Source organism: Gorilla gorilla, chromosome 3 (assembly GCF_029281585.2).
Source record: "Gorilla gorilla gorilla isolate KB3781 chromosome 3, NHGRI_mGorGor1-v2.1_pri, whole genome shotgun sequence".
Taxonomy (NCBI): Eukaryota; Metazoa; Chordata; class Mammalia; order Primates; family Hominidae; genus Gorilla; species Gorilla gorilla.
In genome coordinates this window covers 34948169-34959645 of record NC_073227.2, presented here as the reverse complement: position 1 = coordinate 34959645, position 11477 = coordinate 34948169, and positions in this window count along the sequence as shown.

The window sequence follows — 11477 nt, the reverse complement described above, 5'->3', positions numbered from 1 at the left end:
CACTGGGGTCTGTTGGGGGTGGGGGATGAGGGAGGGAGAGCACCAGGAAGAACAGCTAATGAATGCTGGGCTTAAAATCTAGGTGATGGGATGATCTGTGCAGCAAACCACCATGGCAGACGTTTACCTATGTAACAAACATCACATCCTGCACATGTACCCCTGAACTTAAAAGTTGAAGGAAAAAAAAGATGACTCCCCACTACCCAGAAAAAATAAAGAGGACTCCAAATGGAGGTACTTAGGTGAGGAATGCAGGCATGTGTAAGAGCATGGTCAGCCAGATGGGCCTGAGTCTGTGACTGCAAGACCCTTCAGGGACTGCAATGCTCTGGCTGTGCACCAAGTCTGGTGAGGGGGTAGTCAGCTTCCTCCCTTGAGACCTGTGAGGTAAAGCCTTTGTAATTGCCTATAGTAGGACCTGAAAAATCACATGTAGACTTTGGCCAGGAGCCAGACTCCTTAATAAAGAGATGCAGAGAATCCACAATAGCCATAATTACTCAAAAAAAAAAAAAGTTGGAGGGCTAAAACTACCTTATGTCAAATTCACAGGCATGAAGTTGTCCATAGTATTTCCTGCAGTTATATTATCTCTCTCATTTCTGATATTGGTAATATTTATCTTTTCTCTTTTTTTCCCTAATCAGTCTGGATAGAGGTTTACTAATTATACTGACTGCATTGAAGAACCAAAGTTTTGTTTTAATGACACTATTGTTTTTGTTTTCTATTTCATTGATTTCTGTTCTGATCTTTATTATTTTCTTATTCTACTTATTTTGGGGTTTAATTTTCTCACTTTTTTCTAGTTTGAAAAATGTGATAAGAACACTTAACATGAGACATACCCTTTGAACAAAATTTTAAGTGTATAATACAGTATTGTTGACTATAGCACAATGTTGTGAAGCAGATCTCTTGAACTTATTTATCTTGCATAACTGAAGCTTTATACTATTGAAAAACGACTCTTCATTTCACCCTCCCCCATCCCCTGGCAACCGCCACTCTGCTTCTGAATTTGACTATTTAGATACCGTATATAAGTGGAATCATGCAGTATTTGTCTTTCTGTGACTGGCTTATTTCACATAGTATAATGTCATCAAGGTTTTCTCATGTCATAGATGGCAGGATTTTCTTCTTTTTTAAGGCTGAATAATATTCCTTTGTATGTATATACCACCTTTCTTTATTCACTCATTTAGGTTGTTTCCATATCTTGACTATTAGGAATAATGTTGCAGTGAACATGTGTTCAAATCTCCTTGAGATCCTGATTTCAATTCTTTTGGATAAATATCCAGAAGTGAGATTGCTGGATTGTGTGGTAGTTCTATTTTAACTTTTTGAGGAAACTCCATACTGTTTTCCAAGCAGCTGCACCATTTTACATTCCCACCAACAGTGTACAAGGGTTCCAATTTCTCAACATCGTTGTGAACAGTAATCTTTTTTTTTTTTTTGATAATAGACACCTTGACAAGTAGAAGGTGACATCTCATTGTGGTTTTAATCTGCATTTCCCTGATGATTAGTGATATTGAGTGTCTTTTCATATGTCTGTTGACCATTTGTATGTCTTTTAGTTTTTTAATAGAAACCAAGATCACTGATGTGAGATCTTTCCCCTTTTCTATAATAATATTGGTATTTATAGTACAAATTTCCTAGTAAATACTGCTTTGACTGAATTTCAAAAATTTTGTTGTTTTATTTCCATTTTCATTCAGTTCAAAATACTTTCAAGCTTCCCTTTTGATTTATTCCTTGACCTATGGGTTATTTAGCAATCTGTTAGTATCCTCAATAGTTCAAGATTTTTCTAGATATTTTTGTTATCAATTTCTAATATTACTCATTGCAATCACAGCACATACTTCATATGGCTTGAATCCTTGTAAAATTGTTGAGACCTGTTTTTTGGCCCAAAATATATTTTATACTCATAGAAGTTCTGTCTGCACTTGAGATTAATGTATAGTTTGCTGTTGTTGGGTGGGGTGTTCTATAAATGCAGTTAGACATAGTTGCTTAACAATGTTGTTCTTCTGTTATCTAAAATTAGTCAGATTTCAACACCCCTTTATCAATTATTGGTGGAATAGGTAGAAAAATCTAGAAGAAATAAGAACTATAGATTTTTCTACTTACTCATTCCACCAATAATTGATAAAGTTTGTTGAAATCTGATTAATTGTAGATTTGTCTGTTTTTCCTTGCAATTCTATCAGTTTTGCTCCATATATTTAGAAACTCTGTTATGTGCATAAATGTTTAGCACTATGCCTTCTTGATGAATTCACCTTTAACATGATAATGCTTGCTGCTTTGAAATCTCTCTAGTTTACTTTTGATTAGTGGTAGCATGATCTTTTCTCACCCTTTTACTTTTAACCTAATTGTGCCTTTATATTAAAATGGGTTTCTTGAAGGCAGTATATAGGTAGGTCTCATCTTTTTTAATCCAGTCTGACAATCTCTGCCTTTTAATTGAAATTTTTGTATTTAGACTTTTTATTTAATGTGATTATTGATATGGTTGAGTTTTAAATCTACCATGTTGTTTTTTTTTCTATTTTTCTCCGTCTGTTTTTTGTTTCCTTTTTATTCCTTTTACACCATCTTTTGAAAACATATTTTATGATTCCATTCTATCTCCTTTATTAGTTGTAACTCTTTGTTCTTTTTAGTGGTTGTTTGAAGATTTCAAAAATATACGTATTTAACTTATCACAGTCTACCTTCAAGTGATATCATACCATGCATATATAGAATAAGAACCTTATGGCTGGACTTGGTGTCTCATGCCTGTAATCCCAGCACTTCTGGAGGCTGAGGAGGGTGGATTGCTTGAGCTCAGAAGTTCGAGACCAGCCTGGGCAACATGGTGAAACACAGTCTCTGCAAAAAAAATACAAAAATTAGCCAGGTATAGTGGCAGACACCTGTAGTCCCAACTACTCCCTGGGAGGCTGAGGTGGGCAGATTGCTTGAGTTCAGGAGGTTGAAGCTGCAGTGAGCTGAGTTCACACCACTACACTCCAGGCTGGGTGTGAGAGCAAGCCCCTGTCTCAAAAAAAAAAAAAAAAAAAAAAAAAAAAGAACCTTAAACTATATATTTACATTTTCTAATCCTACTTGCTGTTGTGCTATTGTCATACATTTTACTTGTACTTCTATATAAATCTCATGATTTATTATTATTGCTTTACACTGTTTATTTTTAAAATAGATTTAAATAATAAGAAAAAGCCTTTCTATTTACCCACATGGTTATTATTTCTAGTGCTCTTCATTCTTTTATATAAACACACATTTCCTTTTAGAGCCATTTTTCTTCTGCTTGAAGGACTTCATTTACCATTTCTTTCGAGGCATGTCTGCTGGCAAAGATTTCTTTCAGCTCTTGTAGGTGTGAGAAAAAATCTTTATTTCATATTCATTTTTGAAAGATGTTTTCACTGGATAAAGAATTCTAGATTGACAACATTTTTCTTCCAGTGCTTTAAAGACATCGGTCTACTGTCTTCTAGCTTGTAATATGTTGTCATCCTTAATCTTGTTCCTCTCTACAGGACAGGACTTCTTGGGCTGCTTTTAAGATTTTCTCTTCATAACTAGTTTTAGCTAAATTTATTATCATGTGTCTTCTTGTAACTTTCTTCATGTTTCTTCTGCTTGGGGCTTGTTGATCTTCTTGGACAGGAGAGTTTTAATTTTCATCAAATTTAGAATATTTTTGCCATTATTTTTTGAGATATCCTCCCCTGCTTCCTTTGGATATTTCAATTACAAGTATATTAAGTTGTTTAAAGGTGACATACAGATAATTGACTATCTTTTTATTATTTTATTTTTAGTTTTTAATCTCTCTGTATTTCATTTTGGATAGTTTCTATTGCAATATTTTCATGATTCAGTAATCTTTTCTTCTAAATTGTCTAATCTGCTGTTAAAATAAGCAGTTCCTTTTCATCTTAGACACTATTTTTTAAATCTAGAAGCTTTTTAATATCTTCCATGTCTCTACTTAACATGGCCAATTTTCCTCTGGCTTCTTTAACAAATAGGACAAAGTTATAAAAAGTAATGTTCTTGCTTATACATTCTATCATCTGTGTCATTTACAGTCCCTTTTGATTTATTAATTTTGTTCCTATCATGAGTCTAATTTTCCTGCTTCTTTGCATGTCTGGTAATTTTTTATCAAATGCCAAGTATTGTACATTTTACTTTGTTTGAATGCTGGATATATTTGTATCCTTATAGTCTTGAGGTGTGCTGATATGGGGTTAAGTAACTTGGCAGTCACTTAATCCTCCTGAGCCTTGCTTTTAAGCTTTGCTAGATTGGACCAGAACAGCATCTAGTTTAGGATTAATATTCCTTCCTGAGGCAAAACCCTTTTGAGTATTCTACCCATGAATGCTGGTAGGAATAGCCACTCTTCCTGGCCTGTGTGAGCTCAAGAGATTACTCCCTTTAATCCTTCTGAGTAATTCTTTTTCAGCCTTGGATAGGTTCCTCATGTGCATGTTCTGAGGAAAGCTCCCAGCTGAAAAGTTGAGGGGATCTTTTGCAGATCCTTAGAGTTCCCTCTCTGTGCATCTCTCTCCTCTCTGGCACTCTGTCTTGTGAACTCCTGTCTTGGCCTCCTGGAACTCCTAATCCCATCTCTTCAACTCAGCAAGAAAACCAGGTTCCTCCTTCTTATGTTCCATCATGGAAACTTTCCACAGGCAGCAAGTTAGGGCAACTGTAAGGGTCACTGTCGTTAGTGCTTGATGTCCCATATCTTGAGAACTATTATTTTGTATAGTCTAGATTTTGAGTTGTTTCAGATGAAGGGTAAATGGGTAAATTTGATTCTAGTTACTCCATTGTCTTAATCAGTGCAAGCTGCTATAACAAAATTTAGCAGCAGGGTGGCTTAAACTACAGAAATTTATTTTTCACAGTCTGGAGGCTGGGAAGTCCAAGATGAATGTGCTGGCAAGGTAAAATTTATTCTGAGACCTCTAGTCTTGCCTTATAGTGCCACCATCTTGTTGTGTGCTCACATGACCTCCTCTTTGTGTGTGAGAAGAGTGAGAGGGGAGAGAGCTACGTTCCATCATGGTGGCTCTACCTTGATGACTTGATTACCTCTCAAAGGCCCTGCTTTCTATACCATCACATTGGAGGTTAGGGCTTCAACATATGACTTCTGGGAGTGGGGCACAAACGCTCAGTCCATCTCGGACAGAAATGGAAATCTATTCAAATGGTGTTTTGAGGAAGACTATCTCTGTAAGATATTAATAGTTTGTGTATATGCAATGCTGAGGAACTGTGGGATAAATGGAGTTATTCAGGTTGTTTATTGCAGGAATTCTCAGAGTATATAATGGACTAATGCGCAGTATAAATCTCCATGAGGAAAATACAGCACAAAACATTTCATTTATTTATTTTTTATTAATCAGTTGACTGAAATAGAGTCTCACTCTGTCACCCAGGCTGGGGTACAGTGGCATGATCATGACTCATTACAGCCTTGAACTCCTGGGCTCAAGCAACCCTCCTGCCTCAGCCTCTCAAAGTGTTAGGATTACAGATGTGAGCCTCCATGCCTGGTCTCGCAGATTTATTGCTCATGAAACCCTAAAAATGGCAGAGCACTTCTGATGTGTCTTATTGTTCTGAGCTTGCTATTTATGCATCACTACGTACCTATTAATTGTATGTCCCTTGATGATAAGAATAGATTTCTTCTTCTTCGTAAAGTGTTTAGTATTAAATATTCTATATGCATTGTCTCATTTAACCTTTAGAGTAACCAGACCTATTTGGTACTGATTTACATTTTGTAGATGAAGAAATCAAGGCTTAAAGGTTAAGTAATATTACCAAGGTCACACAGTTAGTAAATAGTGGAGCTGGGATTCAAGTCCATGCCTGGTAAAATCTAAACAAAAAATATGGGTATATTGTGAAAATATTTGTTTGCAACAGTAGTGACTATTCCTTCTGTCTCCAGTCCAGGTGTTACTAATATGCATAGTTCTCTACAAAGCATGGGTGTAGAAACTCTCCCCTCCTCTTTCAACTACCTCCCTCACATGGCATAGGTGTCTGGTGGTTACTTAGGAGTGGAGAAAGACCTGAGAATCTGGAAGGTGTCCTCACACAGTGGTTGGGTATTTATATTGGTAAGAGAAGTCTGGAAGGTCTACCAAGATATTGTTCCTATTCTCTAGCTGAGGCCACTGAACTTGTCTTAGGGCTGAAAGGCTGGGTTGGCCTTCTGTTGAGGAGAGTATAGTTCCTGTTCCTCATACAGTGCTCCATTACAACATTTCTGTATTTGGCCACCAGCCTGGCATTATTCAGACCTCTGACAGAGTTGGGGAGCACTCTCAGGGTGAAGTTCTATTTGCCATCCTCAGACTCAAATCTTTCTTTCCAGACATGTATTCAGTTCTTTCCTCTTTCTTTAGGCTCTCACACATGAAATACTCATTCATCTACTTTTCTCCTATGCTAGGGGAGGAAATCCATCAATGTAAAAAATAGTATGCCTCTCTCCATATCTCTGTCTTTCACATACACTCTCCCCACCTCCCCACCATGGGTCAGTCCATCACCCAAGTCTTGGCAGTGTATCGTGCATGTGTTATGGGTGCAAATTAAGTTGTGTATCGAAAAGAATTTGTTGCTTTATATTTCAAAAAAAACCTTGCAGTGATTCCATTTATAAAGGAGGAATTATTTTGTCTGAAGATAATCCCTCCCCATGCCCGAAGTAAGTAGAAACAACAAATAGGCAGAAGTCAGAAGAGAAGAGAGGAGAACCAAATTCACTAGATGAGAAAAAATAGGTGAGTCACCAAACTAGTGTAGTGATAGAGCAGAGACTACGACAACTCCTGCTGTCTAAGAAGCAGCTGACTTTGATTAGACCATATCAGGCTTCCTGAGGCAGTAGGTGCCCCTCCCCAGAGACAAATGATCTAGACCACAGCAGTAAAGTTTATTGCTCAGTCACCTCTGAGGAGACGGTTCACCTACACATCCCCGTTTATTCTACTCCTTATCAGAACTTACTCTCTAGGCATCAATTACCTAAATACTTTCTTCCCTTTATCTGACCTAATTTGCTCCCCACTTCTCTCATCCCCAAATTCCCCTCCTTAATAAACCATCCCCCGCTACCTCTTTGGAATTCCCAGCCCCCAATATGAGTTCATTAAAATCCTGGGTTTTTCAATCTCTTTTCTGGAGATCTATTCACAGTCTCACTTAACTAAAAGCAGGCTATATCTTGGGGACATGGTTTCTCTGAAACCCTTTCAAATTTTTTTCTCTCCTCCCCGAAAGTGCTTCAGCACCAACCTTACTCCTCAATGCCAATTTTAGACTGTTATTCCTCCTTCCTTCTTGCAAACCCCCTCTGCTCCTTTGAGGCTCATGCCATCTGGTTCTACTACTCTTCCGCCTCCATCCTGCTGTCGCCTACTAGTAGTCTCTGGGTCTTTCCTCCTCATTCTCAGGGAAGTGAGCTTGCAACTCAGTTTTCTTCTTTATTCCTACCCTACTCCTATTGTCCTTTGTGGCTTCAACATGTACTCTCATGATTCATCTAACATCATGGATTCTTGGTTTTTTTGACTTACTCATATTTTCAATGATATTTTCTTCTACCCTATTTCAGCTATCCATATGCCTTACATTTTTACATCAATAAAAATGGCATCATCTCCAAAATTTCAAATGCAAATATCACATTCTGACTACCAATATTAACCTTCCACGTTATGTGCCTTCAAAATTACCATTCTCTCAGAAGCACTTTTACTTTTTTGTTGTAACCTTTAATCCATTTACCCCTCTTTATCCATATCCATCACCAAACCCTCCTTACCTTTTATTTCTCTTCTTTTCTAGGTTATATTCCATGACCCATCATTATAGGTTCTTCCTTGCAAACCTCAACTTCTTTGTTCTGTTGAATGAGATTTGGAGTCCAATAAACTGCACTCTTCTTTCTGCCTGAGCTCAGCAGTACTTGAGAGAGAAAATTAAAATCTAGGCTGATGAAAGCAGATGAAGATGATATATCATCTTTCTGACTGCTAAAGTTAATCCCAAGGAATGTGACTTAGTTTTATAGCAAGGACTTTTAAAAACTGAGTTAGTCATGGGCTCCTCGGCTTTTAAAAACTGAGTTAGACACAGGCTCCTGAACAACTACAGCCATCTCCTTCCCCACCCCCAATTCCATACCATGGGATCTGGACTCTGTAAAGCTCAGAGAATAGAGGAGCAGTGCAGAACTGTTCACTGTGGGCAGCTAGATTCCGTGAAAAAGATGAGAGAAGGAGGTTGGCTTTAAATGCTCACTGTCATATCCCGACTTCATCAATAATATAATTCATTCTTCTCCAGGGGAGGAGGGAGTGAGGGTCAGCAATCAGCCAAAATATTACATTGATAAATATCTTAAAATACTTGTTAAACTTATTCAAAAAAGAAGTACATTTCATTTAAAATTAGGTGAGCTGTAACACTTTTATACTTGATTGCAAATTCTAGTCAGCAAATAAGAAATGAAAAACAATAGGCATACATATTTGAAAGAAGCAAAATTGCCTATTTATAGATAACATACTGTACATCACCTAGGGATGCTGCAAAAAAGGATAGTAGAAGTAGTAAGTTCAGCAAAGTTTCAGGACACAAGGTCAATTACACCAGCGAACTCCTTCCACACAGAAGAAAACATTAGGACTTGGTGATATACTTCCCCTAACACCCCTCTTCCTCTATCACACTTGCCCAACTTTCTGTGGTCTTTTCCCTGTCAGCACCAGAACAGAAGTTTGTATTCAAGATACTTGTATGTATTTTATCTTACTTGTGTAGACCCAGAAAATCTGAGACAGGTCTCAATTAATTTAGAAAGTTTATTTTGTCAAGGTTGAGGACGTGTGCCCGTGACACAGCCCCAGGAAGTCCTGACGACATGTGCCCAAGGTTGTTGGGATGCAGCTTGGTTTTATACATTTTAGGGAGGCATGCGCCATCAATCAAGTACATTTAAGAAAGACATTGGTTTGGTCCAGAAAGGCGGGACAACTCAAGGCGGGGAGGCTTCAAGGCTGTAGGTAAATTTAAACATTTCCTGGTTGACAGTTGGTTGAGTTTGTCTAAAAACCTGGGATCAATAGAATGTTTGGGTTGTGGAGACCAAAGTTTTATCATGCAGATGAAGCTTTTAGCTAGTGGGCTTCAGGGAGAACAGGCTGTAAAATGTTTCTCATCAGACTTAAAGTCTGTGTTGATTTTAATGCTGGAGAGGTATAGTGAGGCATGTCTAACTCCCACTTCCCTTTATAGCCTGAACCAGTCTTTCAGGTTAAATTTTAAGAGCCCTGGCTGAGGAGGAAGTCCATTTAGATGGTTGGGAGGTCTTAGAATTTTATTTTTGGTTTACATTCGATCATTTTCAAAACCACACAAGAGAAATTAAGACAGGCAGAATCACCTATTTTATAAAAAGTGTTATTAAAACAATGTGAATTTGTTATTTTCATATGTTACAGTTAATACAGTCAACTTAATTTAGCTGCGAGGAGACAGATTGTCTCTTATTGCTGTCACAAACTATGACCCACATAGGAGCTCAGAACAATACAACATTATTATCTTACAGTTCTGGAGGTCAAAAGTCCTACAATTAAGGTGTCGGTAGGGATGCATTCCTTCTGGAGGGTCATGGGAGACTCCATTTCCTTCCAGCTTCTAGAAGCTGCCTGTATTCCTGGCTCATGGCCCTTTCCTCCATTTTTAAAGCCAGCTGTGTGACACCTTCAAATCCCTCTGTGACTCATACCCTCCTGTTTCTGTGTTTCACTTTCAATTATAAGAACACTTGTCATTACATTGGGCCCACCTGATAATCCAGGATAATCTTCCCATCTCAAAATTGTTAATAACATCAGCAAGTCCCTTTTGCCGGTAAGGTAACATATACAGTTTTCAGGAATTAGAACATGAATATCTTTGAGGAACCATTATTTTTCCTATCACAGGAAGGATGGCGCCATTACTTTAAGAAAGAGGTGCTAAGATTCTATTTTCGTAGGGGGTACTGTCTCTTACCACATTTGATACTGAAAAAGCAATCACATGAATACCTGTATACGTTGAAGGTCCAGCAGAGTACCTTGCTCAGAGTAAGTATTCAATGTTTGTTGAGTAAGTATATGTACACTACATATCTAAGAAAAAAGTTTTAAGGATAAAGAATAGTTAAATAAGTAATTAAAAACCATTTTCTAATTAATATGACAAAGGCATTGATAATACCTGAAGCCAACTGTTTAAGTTAAAAGGATAATTTTAAGAAGCCATGTGAATGATCAGCAACATAAAACTTAATCTATCTTCTCTGTATGTGAGTATTGCTCCCTACCTCCTTCTGAATCTGTCTCACTTTCCCCTACTGTTTTATTTATTTATTTATTTTGAGACAGAGTCTCACTCTGTCACTCAGGCCAAAGTGCGGTGGTGCAACCTCGGCTCACTGCAACCTTCATCTCCCTGGTTCAAGTGATTGTCCTGCCTCAGCCTCCCAAGTAGCTGGGATTACAGGCATGTGCCACCATACCCAGCTAATTTTTCTTTTTTTTGTACTTTTAGTAGAGACGGGGTTTCACCATGTTGGCCAGACTGGTCTCAAACTCCTGATCTCAAGTGATCCGCCCACCTCAGCCTCCCAAAGTGCTGAGATTACAGGCGTGAGCCACCGTGCCCATCCTCCCCTACTGTTTTATAGCTAAATTGGCCAAACTATTGTTTATAAATATTGAAAAATATTTGTTAAACTTATTCAAGAAATAAGTACATTTCCTTTAAAATTAGGTGAGCTGCAATACTTCTGTATTCAATTGCAAGTTCTAGTCAGTGCATAAGAAAAGAAAAAAAGGCATACCTATTTGAAAGAAACAAAATTTTATTTATTTATGGATGACATATTGTATATATGGAAAATCCCAGGGAGGCTACAAAAAAGGATAGTAGAAGTAGTAAGCTTAGCAAGGTCTCAGGATACAAGGTCAATATAAAATATCAATTGTATTTTACATTTTAATAACAAAAGATTGGAAATTGAAATAAAATACCATTGTTTAAATACAATAGCATCAAAAAATGTGAAAGAAGTAGGGATAATTTTAACAAAATATGTGCAAGAACTGTACATTGAAAACTACAAAATATTACTGAGTAAAATTAAAGCAGATCTAAATAAATGGAGAGATATGCCATGTTTATGGGTTGGAGGACTCAACATTGTTAAAGATATCAATTATTTCCAGGCTGATCTATTAAGCCAATGCTATCTCAATAAAAATTAACGCAGACTTTTTACTTCTTTTGGTGCAGATTAAAAAGTTCTTTAGAAATGCGAAGAAGCTAGAATGGCCAAA